Source organism: Antedon bifida, chromosome 3 (assembly GCF_963402885.1).
Source record: "Antedon bifida chromosome 3, ecAntBifi1.1, whole genome shotgun sequence".
In the NCBI taxonomy this organism is placed as follows: Eukaryota; Metazoa; Echinodermata; class Crinoidea; order Comatulida; family Antedonidae; genus Antedon; species Antedon bifida.
This window is the reverse complement of record NC_136228.1, coordinates 32,358,771-32,382,671: the sequence shown is the minus strand read 5'-3', so window position 1 is coordinate 32,382,671 and position 23,901 is coordinate 32,358,771. Positions and strand designations below refer to the sequence as shown.

The window sequence follows — 23,901 nt, the reverse complement described above, 5'->3', positions numbered from 1 at the left end:
AATTCTAACTGCAAACAAATCAATAAGCCCATAACCAACTCCTCTTTTTATGAAGAAGAGCCCTTTTTAAACTTGAAACTAGTGGAAGCTAGGCCCAACTACCTCATAATGATTTGTGCCCTTTTGTAGAAAAACGCACCCAATGTAAAAATCCTTCAAACTAATACCTCCATGATATGCGCTTGAGTACCACATGGTTGACCTGCCTCTTTTTAACCTATTATGTATTTTTTTTTTAGTTTATGCTTCAGTTGAAAAATCATCTAAACAAAAGAAATTTCATCAAAATATAATAATGCTTGAAAGTTGTAGACCCTAAAGGTAAAGCCTTAGAATGTCTTGGGGTGCATTGTGCAAAACATGCTTCGTTTACCTGTCTAAACAAAGGCTAAAAACACACAGCAACGAACATAAAGATTATAGGCCTAATATAAATACTCTTGAATGTGATTTAAAGAGGCGCTAAACCCTCGATACATTGCTGAACATCTGCAGCAACATTGTCATAATTTTAAGAAATACTTAAATGCTTTTAGGATAGACTAAAATCACTTTGCATGTACAAACACAAATATACGGTATTGTTTGGACTAATGGCAGTGCATACTAAATACTTTAATGTCCATTGTTTTGCACTGATCAGTGTTTAATAGGCTTAAAATATTTTAAAAGCTTTCTATGTAAGAACATGGCAAAGAACAAGCTTTCCTTATTCTTTTAAAATTGCCAATCTGGCTTTAGTTTACTAATCCATTTGTTTGACATTTCCTAGGCTTCTCTATAGAGGAATTTGTTTCTATACTTTCTACTATGCTTAAACCTTGTGATCAAAATGGGTGCAAATCTTGATGTTGTCTACAAAGGTTTTATCGGACTAAATTTAAGTTTAACAAATCCATATCGGTTTAAATGATTGACCTTCTGCTGAATACCTGGATTTTGATGGCCTTTTTAAGCAATTCTTGTTTTGCTGTATTATTTTCTATTAATAGTTTAAGGCAAAACTCTTCTTTCAACTATTTATCTTTTCTATTGTATCTTGTATGTATTGAGACTTGCTTTGGAAATGAGGACGATAGTGTATGAATGAGTTGTCCATTCCTCTCTTTGCCTGAACCATTGCATAGGATGTTAAGTAGTATACTCTTTACTGAAAGAACAGTTTTGTGTGCCCATAGTAGGCATAATCTCATTACTTCCCCATGTTATTACATTACATTTTTTCAATGATGAATCACAGATTTAGATTCTATGGTTCTGCTTAACTTACTACATTTGTTTTGTAATTGTTTGTATTTAATTTTCAGTCTTTAATTTTCAGTCTGTACCTGTAGGCCATCACAATGAACTTAAAAATCCTTCAAACATGTTTCTATAATATTGTTTACTAACTGTACACTGTGGTTCCTACTTATGTTACCCCACCCATTGAGGTACAAACATGAACTCATTAGAACGCAAACAACAATTGTCCTTGGTATGACACCAACCTTGTCAAAAATCACGAATTATAAATACATAATTCTTTCCAAAATAAATGCACCTGATAAAACAAAACCTATTGCATATTCTTTCTAGTACTCTATATTTAATGACAAGACGTTTATTAATTTCTATTAATGGTAACAAAACAGTACAATTAAAAATGGTAATTAATATATATTAATTAAACAATAAAACAATACCATTAATAGAAGATCTTGCAAGAAGAAATTTCTTGTCACGCAAGACCCATAAGCAAAAAGAAAAGAAATGTAAATGCAATATAGGGAAGATTTTTAAATTTTCATTTGTTCAATCATTTTCATTTTGTCTGAACAGCGTGCACTCTGTACATCGTGTCTTTTTACTGATATATTATATTTGATATAATTAACCAATGCAAATCCAGTGATAAGGGATAATTTGTATATATTATATTAATAAACGTGACAATTATCAGTGCTGTGTATATAATCTACACCATTTAGCAGTAAATTATACATCATATTCACCACCCGTGCGAACGTACATTTCCTGCTAATTTTTCTTGATGTGGCTATAGTAGGGTCAATGGTGTAAACCGAACCTTCTGTTGTTTTACCAGACACATGTCAATCATACTCGTGGACTAAGCAAGAACAATCAAGGGATGTATCTAATAGGCAGAGTAAACACTGTTTATGGCCTGTCTGGTATTTAATGGGATATTAAAATCACGCAAATGAAAGTTTAAACCACTATTGGTTTCAAAAGATCAAACTCGGAGATTAAACATCATTCTAAAGTTTGTTTTATTCTATATTCAAATTTAACAATTTATAGAATTTTTATTATTGGCACTTGTCAATCAGTGATTTAATGTTCACATAAAACTAATACTCTTGCTAAACCCTTAGTTTCATAAGTGTTATTAATAATAAACTATAAAAATTCAGCTTCATTGAATATAGTTGACAAACGTTGACCTTTCTGTTTGAAGTTTAATATATTTAATAGATAGCAGTACTTATGAGTGATTTCTTCCCGATAAATTTTTATATTCTTTATTCTATAGTATATTCCTAACTATTAATCATACTGACCCTATACTGGTAAAAATATAATAAAAAATAAATAATAATATCTCGTTTTAAAAAGCCAAGCCAGCCAATCATTTTGACCGAAAAAAATAATGTTAGTTTTGGATTTGTGTTTTTGGATTAGTTTAGGGGCTGGGAATATAGTCCCATTGGATTGATTAAGGATTTTCCATAACCCGATTGTTTTGTTTACAAATAACTTAAAATCTAGTAGTGGGCTTATAATTATATCCCTGTATAGTGGAGTAATTATTTAGTAATAATAACCAACATTTTCAATACCACTCAATTGGTATCGCCTAAATAAATTATTTTAACATGTAGTCTGTTAAATCAATTTATTGCTGATATAGTTTTAAAAAAAAATAAATAAAAAACCTGTACGGAACCTCTTCATATATTTCTTGATTTTAAATTAAAATGTGGATCTGATCGACAGGTCAAGCCATCAAACGTCATTTACATGACAGACTTAACTCAATGTTCATTTTAAAATGCATTTAAGTATGTACTAGAATATATTGAATTATGTATAGCTTAAATAAGGACATCAGTATCGACAAATATATTAAATGCTTATTGAGTAGCATTCAATTTCGGTTTTTAAACGTTCATCGTGCGTGTGTGGTAGATACAATTGCATTTATCACTAATTTTCTGACCATTCCTTGTACTCAAATTCACAGTATTCTTTACAGGAACTACGTATGTACTTTGTCATTTATTACAGATTGTAACACATTTATATCTTTTTTATGGTTCTTAAACTTCCTTAACAAGAGTTCAGATTGTCAATTTTAAAATGATTGATGTTTTATTACAATTTTAATTTTAAGTAAGTTATTAGCCAATTTAAAAATAGGAAGTTTAAGTGGAAATTGTTGATAGCTAAAGTTGACGCGTTTTGATCAAGGAAGAAATCTGTACATATTTTTCTCATATTGATATCAAAACAAATAACGTACAGTATCTGTTTTCTTAGAATAAATCCAAAGGAAAATTACTGAAAAATGTACAATACTGTGGGTATCAGTGGCTGGATCTTAATGGAGATAAAAATAAAACAACCACTGAAAAAATGACAATGCTGTGGGTATCAGTGGCTGGATCTCAATGGAGATTTTAATCTGTATATTTGTTTTATAATCAATTTTAATATGAATAGACATATTTACATATTTTAAACGTTTTATATTTATCTTAAAATGTATTTATTGTACTGTTTTAATGTACAGGGTCCCTACCCGATAGTGATTTAGTTCAGTTTTGGGGTGCCCTGTCTCATGTTCTGGCTGCCCTGTCTCATGTTCTGGCTGTTATTTATTATGTTTGTGTATTTTATTGTTTTGTTTATTGTTTTGAGACGAATGAATCAACACTAGCCCTTCATCAGTGCAAGTTTTCTTAGAATTGATAGCCAATTTTCGGTACTATATCTAAATATGGTCATAGAACCGGAAAAATATTGTAGAGGTTAGTACTAAGAATCTGGTGAAATTCATATCTAAAGTTAAGATAATATTTTGCTTTACATGAACAGTGGATTTTCTTGAAGATGCTTCTTACATATTTCTTTTCTAATTATTTCTAACCCCATCTACAATTATGCATATGAATTCACACTTTAAAAAAACGGTGGTAAATTTTTGCTGAATTCCAACACAATGTTGAGCATTTCATCTTCTATGTCTTATACTTATTTTAAAGAAACAAGTGGACTTAGTAACAAGTTCAAATGAGGTAATCATGATTAATGTGAAGCAATTTATTATGTTCTCAGTAAATAATATTGTACCAAGCAACATTAGAACATTGATTGATAATGTTAAGTAGACATAGAGACCACATCCGTCAATGCCGTACGAAGACCACACCGATACACCACTACAATGTGTGTGGTAGAGAATCAACATATTAATACTTGTATTGGCCTGAATTTATTTTTGGAAGATGAATTGCCCAGTTGTTGTATACCTTTATATATTTGTTAGATTACCACCACGTTTGTCTGGCATAGTATTTATGTGAACTGAGACTGCCATTTATATCTTCGCAATCATGGTCACAGACTTTCAAAGTCTTCCATCTACTTTATTTAAGGCCATTTTTATTATTATTCCACCCAGCCTAAAGACAGCATTCTGCTTAATTTCAAGACAGCACTCTGCTTAATTTCAAGACAGCTCCTACCCTATTTCTAAGACAGCACCTACCCTAATTTTCAAGACAGCACCTACCCTAATTTTCAAGACAGCACCCACCTACCCATCCATGACTTTACAGTAGATATGAGAGTACTGTTTTCTTTTGACCCCCTCACCCCGCTAGTTTACTAAATATTAGATGGCAGAGACTCAAGTGGTACTAACCATAGACCTAACACAGGTGACCAGGTGGTTGTATCTACTGCACTTGTGTGTGAGAATTGACATGGTTTTTTCCTGTTGGGTTTTTTAGTTTTTTAAAGAAGATTAAATTCACCCAATAATATGTTCTTTTGATCTACTTTAATATCCATCCTTCTTTAACTTAAACGATACGACGTCCTGTGTTTCCAATCCAGATGAAACAAACTAAAATCTTTCTATCTCAATTTCCACATCACGCTGAATCCCTGTTAGTGAACGTTTAGGAAGAATCCCACATAACAAAATCAATTATCATTTCTGAATTTATTTTTTTGATTAAAGTTGTGTTTGTTCTTTTGAAATGTCTCAACATTCAGGTTGGTCTTAATGTTGGCCTCAGTATTCGGTTTGAGCATTTAGATTGGTTTTAGAATTTTAAGTTGATTTATCCATGTAAATTGGTTTTGGTCTCAACCTAAATGCTAAAAGTTATCAGCATTTTTTTTCTTTCTAAGCCTTGTCAATACTAATATTGGTGGAACAGTTTTGGCGATTGTTTTGGTGAACTCCAGACAACCACCAGTAGTTTGAAATGCTGTACTACCCCATGATGTTGATGGTAAGACTGTTCCCCACATGTTTCAACAATACACTGCATTACCATACCAGTTTATCAGAATGAAACCGCCCAGTAGGACAACTATTACGGCAATTAGGGACAGGCTAATAATCTGGCTTGGATGTCAAAAGTCGTGGGTTCGCTAATCTTCCTGCTGATGCTACCAGTGATGTCCCTAATGGGATTAATATTATTGAACTCTCTATTTTGATGATTTTAATTACAAATGAAGGTCCTGTTTACGACCCCTATTGTGAAAACTAATATTGAATTTAATCGTTATGATTATTTTAATTGAAAATACATTCATTACTTATTTACAAATGATGGTGGCGGTTTAAAATTCTTTATTAAAAAAAATTATATATTTATTGATATTTCCTGGTAGGTGGGAATTTTATATATTGAAATTTATTTTGAACTCCAAATTAAAATTTCTACAGTATGGTGGTTAGCAGACAAACTAATAGTTAAAATATTCATCTGCAGTTTATTCAGTCAATAAAGACAAGGCCTGTAAATCAATTGGATTACTTCTGGACATTGCAATGATATTAACTGACCGATGCCCTGAGCGAATAAGACCATTATCAGATAGTGTACTGAACAATGACATTTTAGTGAGACTTGATATTAAAATGCTTTGTGTTATTTATATCTTTATTTATAACACTTTGATAAGAATTAATCTCTATATATTACAATTTATATACTTTATATTAATACTATATTATTTTATTTCAAGAAATGGAAGTTTGAAAAGGATAGATATTAATACAGTCAATATATTTGTTAAAGTTTTTCTTTCACAACAATTTATATTAAAATTCCTGATTTTATTAGTTGTTTTAGCTTTGGGCTATAGACCATTCTTTCACATTCTGAAAATGTTTTTGTTTTCATTATGATTATTAAATTATCATTAAATGTGCTCAAATGGAATTTAATGTTTGTTTTCCTAATCTTTATCTTCTACATCTTAAAGTCCACATCCTATCAACTCACCACAAACGATATAAAAAAATAACTTGAAGATTGTGCCGACTTAACTTTATGGGTGATAGACTAATTATAGATCATTTCAAAACAGGGTTACGGTAGAAAGATCAAGGCTTTGAGAACCCTAGGAGGTTGAGGTGTCCTGTCTAGATCGCCCCATGTGTCTAAACGGTTCCGTGGATGCGAGAGAAATTGCTATGTCATAAGGAATGCGTTTTCTGTGATTCACATTTGATGGCTAGGCAGTATGACTGACAACTTTAAAATATATACCAATATCTGATAATGAAATTAATATGTGATAAACACTCTAGGCTCATGTTTGCCTAGATATTGTCTTATCAGATTTCAATGAGAATCAATGAACGGCCAATTCAATCTCAAGTGGAACACACTGCAAATTTTGAACGGCAGATCACATTACATATGAAGCTATATTTAATGTGTGTTTAAAGGCAGCCATGTTGATAGAGTATGGTTTAATCATGTAATGATTTCATGTTATGCGTTTATTGATCATAAATACAAAATTAACAAGATTCTTTCCTTTTGCTTCGTATTGTCTTGTAGTTGTAACATCTCATGGAATTCAAGATTCAAAATTCAATTTTATTTTGCCATTTAAAATGGAAATAATATGAGTACATTTTCAAAATGTATATTAATAAAATTATTATGCAATATTTATATTATTTGAAAAATTAATATATTAAAAACAGACTTGAATACTACAGGGATGCAAAATTTTAAAAGCAACTGTCATAAGAACATCAAAAATACTATAAACATTACTTTACAGTATACAGCAAATAATCATAGTCGTTTTCTTTCAAGAAAACAAATTCTATCCTAAATATAATACTTATGGTATAAATAAATATCATAATTAGATTTTTCTACCCAAAATATTTTCTACCTAAGATTTTTCCTCTTATTATCCATCAATATTGGCAGGCCAGGTAGATATTTCTCTAATTGTTCATGCAATTGTTAAATTACTTTTAGAAATTTCTTTGTTGAGAAAATATAAATATAAAGTATTAAATTATTGTTAATCCTTCTTGGTATATTTTAGTTTTATTTTCATAAATATTATAATATTGTACTGTATTGTATTATAATTTCCTTTCTGTTATATTCAAGCATCTCTTAAATTTGATAAAATTAAATATTGTATTATTTAAAACTATAGATGGGTAGGCCTATCATTTATCTGTCTGTCTCTGTCTGCATCAAAGCAAATGAAAATATTAATAAATGAAATGCCAAATAATAAAGAATAATTAACTAATAGCTGTTTGAAATTAAAATTACTGTAATATCTATAAGTATTCAGACCACACCCTTTATTTCTATATTCCTCTTGATTTGTTCATTAATTTTTAGAAAATACTTGAAAAAGTTGATGGTGCTATATTATATATTGTGTTATTTTCATTGAAAATCACACTGGTAGAATTATCTGTTTTATTTGACCAGAAATAACCCTTAAATGACATATGTCAATGTTGATTTGCCAATATATTAAAATGGATTTTAGTTAAACATTGTAATTCCATTCTTATATGTTACAAAATCCATTGATTTATTATCGTATTAAACCACTGAATCCTGACAAGCAAAATAAGATCTTTTTAAATCCTTCGAAAGCGTTATATATCTGTTAGTATCACCGATTTCTAGCGTTAGATAAGTTATGTATTCCTTTGTATTGTAAGTAAACCGGAGTTCACAGTGTTTTATCGTGAAGGAATTAGTTTATTCTTCGATTCCAGCGTACTTATCAATTATCACCGTAATCAATGAGTCTTGATCTTGTATTAAATTCAAGTGAATAACATGTGATGTTAAGCATAAAGAAATAACCTATTAAAACCATGTTCTGCCTTAATTGTTGAATGCGAGGTGTTGTGTTTGTTGTACATATTGGTTTTTCAATTGTTTACTGGTTAAATGAAGTGCAAACTACAGTGAACCTTCGGGCAGAAAATTACCACTTTATTAGTGTCAATCAAAAAAAAGAACAATTCATTTCTGTTTTTATTGCTGAATTTCACAGGAAGCGAAATGTAGAGATTTTGTGCAAGTTTTAACTTGTTCTATAGGCAGCCATGTTTCTTTAGTTTATGCTTCGTAAGTTTATTGTTTAAATGCAAAAGCAGTTAACAGAATTGGAGGCCCTACAAGTCTGGCTTTTAATTTTGTCAAACCAGCTGCATAATCAGAATTACAGTATTTGTGTTACAGATGTATTTTATTTATTCAATTTCTTCATTGAAAGTAACAAAGTATAAAAGGTGTTATACTGTAGGGGTCCCAGAAGGGGAAATATATTGTACATATATCAAAGACAGCTTTGTTTTTGTCTTTTGAACATTTCAATATGAAACTCATGATTAAAACTACACACTACACTATCAAACTAGTTTGACAAAAGTGTGATGTGCCCAAATATGTATAGATCACATGTATAGATATTAATCAGAAAATTGAAATTGACAACGCATAGGCCTACTGAATTATAGAAACAGTAACTTATCCTAATTTCTATTGATGATAATGCAGTACATTTTTTTCTGTAACTTTTTATCAACATACCGATACTGCAAACATCTTTTCCATTAAAAGTTTAATACAAACAAAGGGTAAGTCATTTATTAGTATTTAACTTTCCCAATTTACTTTCAGAGAAATGCTCTAAAGCCAACATTCCAATATTGCTGTATTCAATTTTAATTCTTTGCTTCAAAAGATGTTAAGATTTGTAAAAGTCAATCGGGTTCAAGTTTGTGCAAGCTATGTTTATCTAAGCTCTGATTTCCTAGGCCGTTGGGAAAGTGGTTTTCATGATTTTCATAAGCAAGCAGAATGGTTGCCTATTGACAATATTTGCCTATGGTGAACTTAAGCCTAAAGCTAAGTTTACTGACTGTTAGCCGGGTCATCTTGAAGCTCAATCTAAATTCAATGGTTCCTGTTTATATAAATAGGCGATTTAAAAGATGTTTCTCACAATAGATACTTGTAGATAATTCACTTAATGCCCCAAAGAACTCCAGGTGTATAGCTACATGTTGGGAGACATACCCGCACACCAAAGGTGAATGTTTTCATTTAAACTGCCTATATGTACTCGCATCATTAGTTGCCTCGTACAAATATCATAGACACTGAAATCTTGCCCAAAGAAATACAGGTGTAAACTGTAATGTTTGGGAGAATTTGAATATCATATGTATCTCCTGTAAACTGCATGTAATGTCTTCAATTTTATTACCTCATTCAGATAATAAGATATCTCACTTGGATGAATTTGATCCCCCACACCTACCCCAATGTGAGGAGTGAGGAAACAGCAGGTAGACAAATTGGTCAACATGGATTTAAGCTCTGTCTACACTATCAAACTTTATGTGACAAAAAAATGTGATGTGCCCCGTATGGACATGATAATGTCTTATCACTAGGGTATATCACTACCATATTTGAGAACATCACACAGCAGTTTGATAGTGAAGACAGGGCTTTAGAAACACAGCCAGTGTTTATCAGCCTCAGCAATACTGATTCCTTCAAATTGGTTTTTGATTCTAGAGAAGAAGAAAAACAAATACAAATATCGTGATTAAAAAACTAATTATTTTAGGCTTAGCACTAATGCTAGTGGATTAGTAGTGCTAGGTTACTAACTAGCTACCATACGTCACAGAAAAAAATCATTTATTTTATTCTGTGGTTTATTATGATAGATGAGTATTTTAAACTCGTCTCATTTTGACCATTAATTGGTAATAAAAAAAACCTGGTAATATATAGTGTTGTTGTTTACAATATTATTATTATAGATCTGGTTTTTGTTCTCGTTTATCAACAATATGAACTGATAGATTTTAAAATTAAAAGATAAAATCTGAATGGAATTGTATGGTATTTAAAAAGCCAGTATATAAAAAAAATGTATGGCAGAAACTAGTTTTTGCATAATAGACCTACATATTGTTGTATACCGTACTGAGTTAATACAACATATTGTATTTAATGAGAATTCACTAATAGGCTATTTGAAGAATAATTGATCAAAGTAAACGAATTAATCCAAATAAAAGTCTCATTTGACCTTCTTTTATTTGAAAACACACATATGTTTTAAGCTTTGTTTAAGTATAGACTTGATCAAAGGCCTGCAATTGCCTATTTAATTACTGACCACGCGCGGGTGTCAGTGACCATGTGTGTCAGTGACCATGGGCTTGTAGGCTACAGGCCTACCACAGAGAACCCCTGACCAGTAACCATAGTAACTTTCTTTATTAAGCTGACCATAGGTCATCTTAGGTGTACCACTACACTTGGACCAGTCACCAGGCGTGGCATGTCTATGGTGACCACAGTGACCAGTGTTATTGTATAATTAACCTTGACCAACCTTATGACAGGTGTCCATTATCAAAAGGTGTGAGAAGGAGGATATTTGATAACCCAATTCAACACACTCAGACTTTTCTACTTTACTTTTTAGGCTCTGTCTACACTATACTAAATGTGATGTGCCTATATTATCATACATCATATCACTACCATATTTAAGCATATCACTACCATATTTGGGCACATCACACTTTCTTTGTTACATAAAGTATAGTGTAGACAGAGCTTAAAAAGTAGAAAAGTTTGAGTGTGTGTAGACAGAGCTTTATACATAGGTTAGTGTTTTGTAACGTGTGAAAAAAAACGTCATTATAATAGCCTTATGAATAATAATGATTGGAAAAGTCGTTGGACACACGCATTGCGTTCAAACGGTGATATTGTTTATGCGCGCGCACCAACGATATATATGTAAATACTTTTGCACATTTGCAGAAGTACTAATCAATACCAGGAGTGCTGATTATTGTACTTAAATAATTAATTGGTAATATATATTTTTTTAGTACGCGTTGAATATACTTTTTGCAGACATTTTGTCGCCATCGACGCATGAGAACGCGCGGCCGGTCAGGAGCAACGTCTATCATTAATTCACTCTCGTGATGTCACATTAATGTTGACTTGCGACGCGCCAATTTCCCATAAAAAAATCATAATCACTATCATTAAGATATACATTAATAATTAAACATTGTGATGCTAGACCAGACCTACCACCTCTAACCGATTCGTCACCAGAATGAGTTTAATAATTATGTCAATCATAGTTGTGCGTGTTTGCTCTTCACTTTGAACGACTTTAGACCTAACACATTTTTCTTTTAATTATTCAAAATGCTGTATTTGGCTTTGTTGTATGTGTACCTCACATTCATTCAGGCCTACATATCATCAAACGTCATTGTCTGATGCTTTTATTCATGGACTAGGCCTACTCATGATTAGAAAGTTCATTTCATATTCGTGACTTTATTCACATCATTTGCAGAACATTTACGACGTAGTATTTTTAGTTCTGAATTAATACATTCAGTATATAAACTTCACAAATGATTTCTCCGAGTTCTTTGTTAAGTTGAATAATCGCAAACAGAGATTACTCCATTAATATGTTGATAACTGTGATCGTGCATTTTGAAGAGAAGCGTAGGCCTACATTTGAATTTGAACTTAGAGAGGTTATTTTATATAGGCCTATTGTTTCTTTTCTTTGTGCAGTTACACACTATTATTCCTCATTTCGTGTAGTTTTTAAAGAGTATAGTGGTTACCACTCTCGCCACGTACATTTCACATACGCGCGCATGTAGTTTATATTTTCTTGACTTCAACTAATATAATTCCAATAGCATGTAGATAAAAGCAAACGTTATAACATTAACACAGTCCGCGGTGATTTAGACTGGCGCACATGGAATTTATTAATTTGATGGAATTTATTAATTTTTATGATCTTATAATGAAAAGCATGCATAAAATGCGTTTCTCATAAGAAAAAGCAGTGACGGAAAAAACTTAAGATCCGCAATCGACGATATGAAAAATTGAGGTAACGAATACTACACACCGTCACCAAGCACGCGGTGAACATTAACTTTTTCATCAATCTGCCTTTTTTGCAGGTTATGCTTGCCATACTTAATATTAAACGATAAATATGAAAGGGATATATAAGTATGAAAGTGAGTGACGTCACTTCAAAGGGGACACCACATGGCGAATACGATTAATATAATTTGCAAGTTGGCGAAGTGTTTGTTTTAAATCGGTTGGTCAATTTGTCAGACAGGTGACCGAGCGAAAGGTGACGGAACCCATCTGTGTTCAGATCGAAATCAAAGTCTTCTGCTGTTGCTCAGGTTTGATCATTAAATAAAAAAGATGATGATGAATGTCGACAGTGTCACTCGTCTTCAGGAGCGATTACGTATAAATGGTGTTGACGTTAAAAGCATCAATAAGTTGTTTTTCTTTAGACCATTGTGAGCCGTCATCATCGGTCGCCGCATGCTCATAATCGTCGTAATATTCGTCGTCATGTAGTCGTCATCTTTACCATCGTCGTCGTCGTCATAATATTCGTCGTCGTCATCTTTACCATCGTCGTCGTCATAATATTTGTCGTCGTCATCTTTACCATCGTCGTCGTCATAATATTCGTCGTCGTCATCTTTACCATCTTCGTCGTCATAATATTCGTCGTCCTCATCTTTACTATCATCGTCGTCGTAATATTCGTCGTCCTCATTTTTACCATCGTCGTAATATAGCCATCGTCACAACATCACCGTCATTGCCACCATTATCATTTTCATTATTTGTATTCTCAAATAAATGTAGGCCTAATGATATTACGTTTTATGTTGTTTTATTTACTGTATTAAAACTGGTATCTTTAATAGGGTAAACTGTATGTATTTTCTGATCGATAAATTATTTACCGATACCACATACCTGTAGGGCTAAAAGAGTTTTTAAAATTGTATTTTGGTTTCTCCATTTACTCAAATATTAATTTGTAATTTCAACACCCATCGAATGATTTAGAACTTTAAGCATGAATTGATAAACTAATATGGATGCCACTAAAAATAGTCAATATGAAGTGAATTGATTGCAACAAAATAAATACGGAAATAGAATGTGGACACAATTATGGCCTTGTCGGCAACCCGATGCTCGGTGCGCCCCAGGCACGACATACGAACACGAATTTGAACCAGGCTGAACCGTGTAAGCTGTTTCCAAACCAGTTATGATATTGCCAGCAGGGTGTAAAACAAATAATGTTCTCTCGGATCAGCCTTCCGTCCCTTGATTGGTTTTGTCTGATTTCCGACGAGGAGATTGAAGTAGGCTTCAGTTTGCATTTGCTGAACATGTGATTTGTCACCGAATGAAAGTTCTAAGTTTCAATTCGATATCGTTTATGTTCACCGACCTAGATAGTTTTTGATTTGAGATAAGGTGCCGTGAAGATGAATTTAAACCCAAGCATCGAAGCAATATGCGCTTTAGTGTCTAATTTGATTTCTCCGTTTACTAATTATTAATACCGAGTTGTATTGGATTTAATTCGTCGATTTAGTTATAGCAGTGATGAGCCCGTGAACCAAAGTCCGATGTGTCCACTTCTAGTTCCGTAAAAAAATATTAATAAATTTTTATAAAGTTCCACTAAGGAATTATGAATAAGATAGATATACAATCTAAACAAGTTTTAATTGTTATTTTAAAATTCAAATTTTGCAGTAGGCCTACAGTTAATTTTTTTTAAATGGTTAGTGGATCGCTTTATCAGCACTTCTTTTTTCTAATTTACGGAGGCAAAGTTTTTAAGGTGTACTCGTATATTCACGACGACGTACTACGTCATAGTTGGTTATTACAATGTAATAACAACAATTATTGTCAACGAACTTTTTGATTGTTTACAAAGTTTAAAACAACAAACGTTAAAAGGCATTTTATAAACTGCTTAAACATACAAAAGCTGGTTAACTTATCAATGCTGAATCAGCTTTTGAATCATTCCATGCCGTAGGCCTACAAACCACTCTTTTTCATTCACCGTTTGAAAAGCCCCGCACAGATAACTTTTGTTTTTGACTTGTTAAGGCCAGGTGATGGTTATATACAAATAAATAAACATAACTTGCTGCCAATGCATTAGCCTGCCGCCCCCGGGCACACTACGCATGCTCTATTGCGCCATGTATTGTTGCATGGAGAAATAAGTTAACTTATTTATGGTGCTGCAGTAGTACCGCGGTATACCGATAAGCGGAAAACCGCGTAGCTTGTCCCACGTAGAATCTGTTTTATCTAACCTGCGGGAACTTCCCGTCCGCTCCGCGTTGTGTGTAAACGGTCATAAGGAATAACATAAATTCTATATTAATTTTGTATTACCGTTACCGGGCGTCTGTGTAAATTGGCATTAAAACATCACGCACACCGTCTGACATTTATAAATTTTCTATACTTATGAGCCGTGACGAAAACAAACATCTTGGATGTATTTTTGTCTTATGTGTTGATAATCTCACCTGATACAACAACAACATGCCGATACATTTTTGAATAGCTGATAATGAACCGCTGTTGCGAACCGACGAGTGAGATGATCTTGCAATGTTACTCTGTATGATGTTTAAAGATCGATAGGCATGGTAATCAATGGACCTGTCATGATGAGAGATACAAGTCAAACTGAACCGACGACGGTAATAATATCTACGTATTACGGTACGTGTTTTGCAGCAGCAAGCGCACGATGTACAACCTCATCAAAGAATACCGTAACGACACGCATAATAAAACATTAATTTTAACATTGTATATAATCTATTTTTCACACTTAACATACCGATAGATTGCCGTTCCAAGAAGGTCACCGAAGGAGGCCTAACGTAATTTGTCAACTTGACTCTTTTTGATAAATCTTCTAATTTGTCAAATAGGTTTAGTATAATTACCCTCGTTATATGTTTTTAAATAAGTTTCAAATCTTAGTTGGCTTATCCCTTAAATGGTTTAATCACTGGTTGCTTGTTGTATTAAGATATGTCTGGGTGCTGTCATTTATAGTTTCTCCACGTCAATTTTACAGTACATACAGAATCTATACAAAGTTTTGAAATGTATGGTGTTATTTTCGGAAAGTTACGTTAAGTTCATGCACGATACGTTGTTGTATTAAAATATTTCTGGGTGCTATTCATTTAGTTTCTGCTCACGCCTATGTTTAGTACAGTACTATACATACACAATTTATACAAAGTTTTGAAATGTATAGGTGCTACGGAAAGTTATCATGCACATTACATTCACCATATCCGTATTCATTTTTGGACGGGCGTTGATTTGTAATTTGCCATTATGAGTGATTGATTGATCAGTTAATTTACTTTTAATCGATTTATTGTCTAATTTTATTACAAATTAGCCTTGTAAAAAACTTTATTGCTGGTCTTTAAAAGTTAAAATGCATTGACAGAATTCGAGAAGTGCGACAGAAGTGATTAGTCGGAACACATCACCCTCAACTAATCCATCTGTTATCATACCAGCCTCAGTAATGGCAGTGGTTTGGTAGTCTAAACAATTGCGGTGTGTCACAAAGGCCTGTCTTCTCATCTAAAGGTGAGGGCCAAGGATCCACGGGTGATCAACATTTTTAGGCCTAGCGGAAATATAAATAAACCATGCGCGTTGAGTTGCTACAGGCCTGATGCTTATTTTCCGGCTGACGATCACATCATCATCGCCTCTGGTAGGTCTAGCTTATTATTATAAAATATTTATCATATTGTGATTTTTGTTATTCATATGAGTTGCTATTATTAAGTAGACGTCAAACCTCTTGTGATGTTCCTGTATTAGGATGCATTATGTTTTACTTGATTAGTACACATTACATAAATACTTGGCGGTGAATCAAAGCGGCATCGATAAAGAATACAATGGCCAATTGACTTAAAAGACTGGAATCTAGGCTACGGAATGAATGAACGTAGACAACATCAATCAAAAAGTCTTTTATTACAGAGAATCATATAAAAATATTAATATTCAACGATTGATACTGATGCATTTACACACATTCGATGGGTTTTTAGATTTTTTCCGGTAGCATAAAGTACTATGATGGTATCGGTTTAAAAAATGGAATTTCATATTCCTTTGTTGCGCGGTTAATTTGCGCCATCCTTTTGGCCTCAATAGTACGTTAGGGGTATAGGCCTAGTTACGAGGTAAAGACACATATTGCGGTTGTCATAACTGTGCTACAGGTAGGCCTAAGTTTTTTTTAGTGTAGGTCGATTTCGAATTGTAATTACGCATAGTATCGATTCAGAAGGTGTGACGTGCCTACCAACAACCACAACCACCTCATTCTTCGAATCTTGTCTACATTTTTGGGGGGAACAGAATAGATGTGCGTGGAAAGCCGCACGATGAGTGAAAGTTAGTTCGTACAGAATTTTCTTAAATCTTTTGACCAATCAAAGGCGTTGTCATATTAAGGTCGTGGGACGTATACCGTTGTGTTTTAATTAAATGTAAATGAAATGTGAATGGCATTTACCGCCCTACTGCGATATTCTATAAAATGATATGGATCAAAATACATTTTGACGTTTCATGCAAGTTTGAGTCGTGTTTTAGGTAGATTCCAGACATGTTTAAAAACCAAAATGGCCGAGGGTGTCGTCTCTATTCATAGGTTAGACAGGTACACTCGGCAGGAACATGTGAACAACGACATGTTTAGCATAACCTTAGCATAAACAAAAGCGAAGAAGCAGCCGAAAGTGAGGAGTAGTAGAGGATCTGTTATCACAAAAGAATGGAGTAGTTATTCCAGTTAATGATGAGGTTGAACTTATCTGACCCCATTTATCATGCGCGCATCTCTGTCACGGTCGGGATTTCACGGGTAATTTCTCATCATACCGTCTTGGCTTCGTAAATGTGATTTTTAATGGTTAAGCCTCTATGAAATGATGCTAAAAATCGCATGTCGATTTATCTTCTTCACGTATTATTTTTGATTACAGTTTCTTATGCCCTAAGATTGGATTACATGAACACAGAGTGAAGAGAGAAATTATGTGAACACGCAGTTTAGCATTTAGTATTGCCGGTTCGATTGGCCGGCTTAAAACGAATAAAAAACCAAATATTTTTACAATTATTTCCGTTCAAATATTGCGATATTCATGAACTCCGTGAAGTTATGTTAACCTGAGCCTCCTGTACATAATATACGTTTAACTCTTCATCTCTTCATCCACTTAATGATAATTCTACACACATTTCAACATTTTCTCAATTTATTGTTTAGGCCTAAAACAATGGTTAAAATTGTATTATGAATACAAAATGTAGGCCAAGGTCTAACAAGATCAGGTATAAGATATATAAAAATATCAATCAATGTATTCAGCCGTTTGATATTGACTCCTTTTTATATGTAATGATGTTTCTTTCATTTTTTTAAAACTGGCACGAATCTAAAATTTCCTTTCATCGAATGCGTGTATCGTATTTGATCATTATACCCGTTAGGTAATTCATTGCTTACGATTCGCTTTAAAACTTAAAGATCCGTTTTTGAAATTTGCGAACATAGAAAAACATTGACTAATGAACCGACTGCGGGGGATAATTGACCATGTTTTTTCATCGACCGATTATATATTGTTTTTTAGATTCTGTATGATTAACTGGAACTGAATAAAAAGTAAACTATTCATTAGCAACATGTTAGCCAGCTGCAAGTTATTTTTGACATGATAAATTGTGTAATTTACAGGGTTTCTCCGTATATATCATTTCATTAGTTTCATAGTGTCATTACCGTGGTTAATGTGACATACTTTAAGGTAATCGTTTGAACATGATTGTGATGTGTGTTGTTCTCTGCTGCAGGTGTATACGCACTTTGAAATGCGCGCATGTTTTGACCTTTGGGGCGTACCATAGTTGAATGAATATCGGGACCGTAATTTTGTCTTTCCGTACTTGAGAACCGATTCGATGAAATAATTACCGGTACCGCTACGGAGCATTATGTGATGTTCAAATGCGTAACAGGGAGATAATAAATAACGCTCATCACACTCTCTCGTATGGTAGGCTTCCCATACAGCTATATCGTCATATTATAAAGTGTGAATATTTTGTTTGCGAAGTCAGTCGAAGTCTATTGAGGCGGAAAAGAGTAATGCAGGCCTTTATAATAATATCACAACTATAGCATATACGGGCCTAAATACGGTAAACCTTTGATGATGCGAGTGTCTCTGTACCCATCGTTATGTCACACAAACATGCAATATTGTAAAAGTTGTGTGGGAAGCTTTTATTCCTCATTAAGGGTCATCAAAGGTTGATCGATTTATGTATCTTTATCATTCAGAATTTTCTCCTAGGCTAAATAAATGCGAAATATTGATATTTCAATTAATGTAAAACAAAATATGTCATTCACAGTACGACTAGTTTTATAGATAATTATGATTGTAAATACGATAATCATTGCTAGCGAGCTAGCTACATGATTGGATCACTACAACAACATCTGTAGATTATGGACATTAAGAAATAACCACACTAAAAGTTGTGATGACGTCATATTAAGAAAGCTAAGACCTTTTATCGTGAAACAACATGAGACGTTAAAAGTTTTGATGACGTCACAATTTTAAGAAAGCTCGGAGCACGAAGCTTCAACTGACAATATTGGTTAGCATTTGTGTGATACTGTGGTATTTATCAACGACACTCAAAACCACGTGTCGTATTAGAAAAAACGATACCAGTTACCTTTAAGCTCTGTCTACACTGTCTAACTAGTTTGACAAAAAAAGTGTGACGTGCCCAACTATGGTAGTGATATGCTTAAATATGGTAGTGATATGCCCAAATATGGTAGTGATATGCTTAAATATGGAGTGATATGACATCATCATGTCCATAGGCCTATGGCCTTTTTTTGTCACAAAGTTTGACAGAGCTTTCTTTACAAAGTTATTTGTAAGGAAAATAGGCATTTTCTTTTATGACAATTAGAAGAGAATAATAAGTTTTTGTCAGACAAAGAAAAGATGATGATTCATAATAAAAAAAAACCATTAAATTGTCAGGACACCATTCAGAAAATATGTTCGTTGTATTTCCACCGTGATCGTAATTGAATGTGATCACATCTGCGGCATAACGACTAATTACGTCTTATTAGAACGCCATGAATTTAAACGGATTTAAATCGGTTCTTCAATGTTCACACCAGGAGAGGTTTTAAAGTTCCAATGCTAAGTGCAAGTACGGAACAAACACCCGTAGCGATTGGGAAATTGAATCCGAATGATTCGTAGCATTGGTCCATATGCTGACGAACCTCCTCCCTAGTCTCCAGCCTCCTCCTCCTCATTTGCTTAAAGTCTCCCGTGTTCGCATAACGACATCCAATTGTTAGGCCTACACGAAAAGCATAATCTTGACGGTATTTGATAGGTTGTGAGAGTATAGATCGTGTCAACAGCGCCAAAGCAGTTAAGTAAATATACTTTATTGTACGTTCTGTAGTTGGCGGAGCAACGCTTAGCATTACTTCACCTATTCTTTGGATTATTTCGTTGAACCATTTATGTTGGATATAATACTGTTCGTCACAAGTAATTTATTTAACTATTTCGGCAAGTTTGCATACTAACACTGCACCAAACCGTGATTGTTAATGTACATTTTGATTTGTTTATTTTACGAGTGGAATAAATAGACTTTATCACAATCATAGGGCATTCGTGTTGCTTTCGAATCGCGTTCGTGTGACCGAAAAACCGTACAAACAATTGTATTCGAGTGGTTGGTCACAAGCTTACTATCCGTCACTCATTCGTTATCCATCGATGGACTTGCATACCATTGGAGCTATCTAAATTCATTATTATTTTTTGTTGTATAAGGTAAGTGTTTTATTCGTTTTATCAGACACAAAAGTGTTCAATAAAACCGTTATATTTACACCATAACACCTTTTATTGTTCGATAATCGACGTTTATGACGTGTATAAAGTTCTTGGCATAGTAATTGTTAAATAAACAGCAAATGAGATGACGATTTAAACGTCAAACAAGGAATTGCAATACGTCTGGTAACATTCAACTGCCGTGGCTCGTATGATGATTCTGAACTCGTATATGGCCTACAGGTAAAGTACACAATGTCTGGTCTGCTTTTTTATTTCTATGAACATTATTGGCTCTTTTCAGTATCATCGTCCGATTAATTTCATAACCTTTTCTTCCGCCCTTGTCATTCTGGTGATTCAGAATTAGAGAGTTGGCGATAGGTGTTGAATAAAATTTAAAACTTTGTATGGGAGTACCAAATGTAACAATATTGATGATCATCCCACGGTCTATTTGAGACTTTTATTTTTAAAATTAAGTTTGAGTTTAAGGAGGTAAATATCAAAATGCGGCATGGCACTTGATTTCAATGGTGGACGACTTAAAGGGTTGGTTTCAAACCACGAAGACTAATATAATCAAGATGGCAAGAGCGATATCTAGTATGGGTTAAATTCTGGGAACAGCGTGGTACCTAAAACAAGTGTTTACCAGGCGTTTCATACGGATCTAGCCGAGGAAAATCAAACGAACTTCCCATACACGAACTTGACGTTTTAACCCGGCTATGGGTTTTATTATTAATAAACACCTAATTCGCTGTTAGCACAGCGATCAGTAATAATAATGATTGGCAGAAAGTTGTTACGTTAACGGTCGTAAGGTCGATGTAAGGCAAGAGAAAAACATGTACAATTTGTAAGACTTTAATACATCGTAAGCCGCATCACATTGATAGAAACAGTACTCGAGTTTCAGAACGGCAATTGCCGCAGTTCCCTTACGACCAATCTACTCGTAAAAGGATCTTCTGCACCTGCCGCAACCGACCCCTTTCGCACTTCGAACGCGGCCACAGCAATTACCCATAATAAATGAACCTCAAGGGGCTGGCATGTAACGTGCTATGAAATAGCATGCAAGTTCACACCGCCTTGGATGTAACGTTAAACATTGATATGATAGGTAACGGAAGTTGTAAAAATGTCGGGTTTGGATGTATGAATATAAAAAGATGAGAAATTCGAGGATTATTATGAGCGATTATTTTTATGTAAAATTTCCACGGATGCAATCCCTGTCGGCGTTTCTTGTTAGTAGCATTATTAGTTGCAATCGTATGCCCACCATCGGGATTCATGTATTTTACATAGGCCTACCGGTAACGTACTGGAAACATTCCCATCCCCACTCCTTCCCCCAACCCCTATTAAACTTCAGAACTATAACGGAACCTTGTCAACGCATATATTAGGCTAAAACCTAACAATACTCAACCGTTGCATCCATGGAATTATGAATTCAATATAAGTAAGTTGTATTACGCGCGAGTTTCGCTTTGCATAAAGGAAAATAGCACTAAAACAGCCATAAAATCATGTTCTGCCTTAAACCGACAAAATAAAAAAGGGCACGTTCCACCAATAAGAATTACGATTATTGTTTTTTTTTTCTAGATTATGTTATATCTTATCGGAATAACTGGCTTACACAACAATTCATTAGGAAATTGAGAAATCTATTCTGTCTCTTGCACCGAAATTATCGTAAAAATCCGACGGCATATCACACTCTAACATGGCCAAATGATGGTACTTGACGGGTCGTATAAAGGCCAGTGGTTCGAAAGGAAAACCATGATGATCGCTGATGAGTTTCGGGTTCTGTAAGGATTGAGCGGGAATGAAGTATACGTGATAGTCTGCTGACGAAGCGACTTCAATTTTCCTCCCATTTAATAAACGAAGTAATAAAAACTGAGCAATTATGTCTGTACACTGCTTCGGAATTTACCGACATTAATGTTCCGTACACGAAAAAAAGAAATCTAGATTTTGATTATTAATAGAGAGTCCAACAACTGATGGAAAAGTAGGCCTAACTCATCATGGACGTTTTATTAAAAGAAACTAACTTTAACACAATTTTGGCCTAATCGTGCTCAATAGAACAACGTACAAAACAAACATGCTCGTAATCGTCATTTAAGAAACGCAATTACTTTTCAATGAAAAAAAAACTATAAAAGCACAATTTTCACTCAATCATTGTTCACAATCGATCGTAGAGATATAATCTCGTGGATTAATTTATATTAAAATAGCCAGTGTGACATAAATGTAGGTCGCCTTTTTTTTTACCACGCCTATATTATGGTTTTGGGATGTGAATATCGTTTATGTAGAGGGGAAAATAATGATTTCATTTATTTATAAAAAAATAAATAAAATAAACGAAAACAAATCATAACCAAAAACCATATTTTTGCTCAAAATACAGTTTTTTCATGTCATTTTTGTTTTCCCGATCCAATTTTTGGTCCAAGTGAATAACTCACTAACTAACATTAACATTAAAATATCATATTCAACTAAATCAATTTAAATGTGTAATAATTATTAATAATTCAATATGGTGTGACGTGAAATTAGGTTAATGAATGAATGCCAGCCCTACATTAATTTTCCACGGAAAGTTGCAATGCACAAAATGTTGTATAAATAAAGTAATAAAAAGATAATTCCATACAATCACAAGGAGTTATCCGCGAAAGTGCTGATAACTAATAATTATATTTATAATGATAAAATGACTGTAATTGTTCCCGCGCCAAATTTACAAATAGCGCCCTCAATATTTCGATAACTTTACTACCGGTACGGTACTAAAACTAATATCATAATTAACAATAAGTCTGTGGTACAATACCATGGTGAAGTGATAGCGGTAGTGCGATACCAATACCATACACATACCAGTGCGTAAGCTGGTGTACAATAAAGGTGAAAATATACTACAAATATAAATCTCTCGCTTAAAATTCCGGAGAGAGAATTTCGCACTCTATAGCAATCATTACACCCAAAGAAGTATACCCTCATTAACAGTATTAGTCTGTTTTAAACTTCAACCATTTGAATGGTGGACAATCGCCTTTCACTATAAACTATTTAAATAATGCCTAAAGCGTTTAGGCCTACATTAGTTCCATTAAAGGACTATTATTGTAATGAAGACGTATTAGGAGCTGAATCAGGGAATTTGTCTAAGTTGTATTGATCCTTCAGAAAATAACCAAAGGGTTTTAATTACCCCTCATTGTAGAACGTGTGATCAATAATTATGTTAATGCAGATTTAAGGTTCCTGGTATATCTTTATTATAAGTCTCATTAGCATTTGAAAGAACGCTAAAAGGGGATTGGATAATGTTTAGCGGCACCATCCGGGATACCATTACGGACGACCTGAACTTCAGTTTTTAGGTGAAGGGGACCGTATATCTGAAATATATAACTAAT

The 23,901-nt window shown here is 33.5% G+C and overlaps 1 protein-coding gene across 1 annotated transcript in view; it reads left to right on the top strand.

The window, feature by feature from the left end:
• Positions 1–20,059: 20,059 nt before the first annotated feature.
• LOC144837650 (fibroblast growth factor receptor-like 1) overlaps positions 20,060–23,901 on the top strand; it is a 55,916-nt gene continuing 52,074 nt past the window's right edge. The window contains exon 1 of the mRNA XM_078692852.1: positions 20,060–20,434. The gene's annotated coding sequence lies outside the window, so the exon portion shown is untranslated. The remainder of the gene's footprint in view (positions 20,435–23,901) is intronic.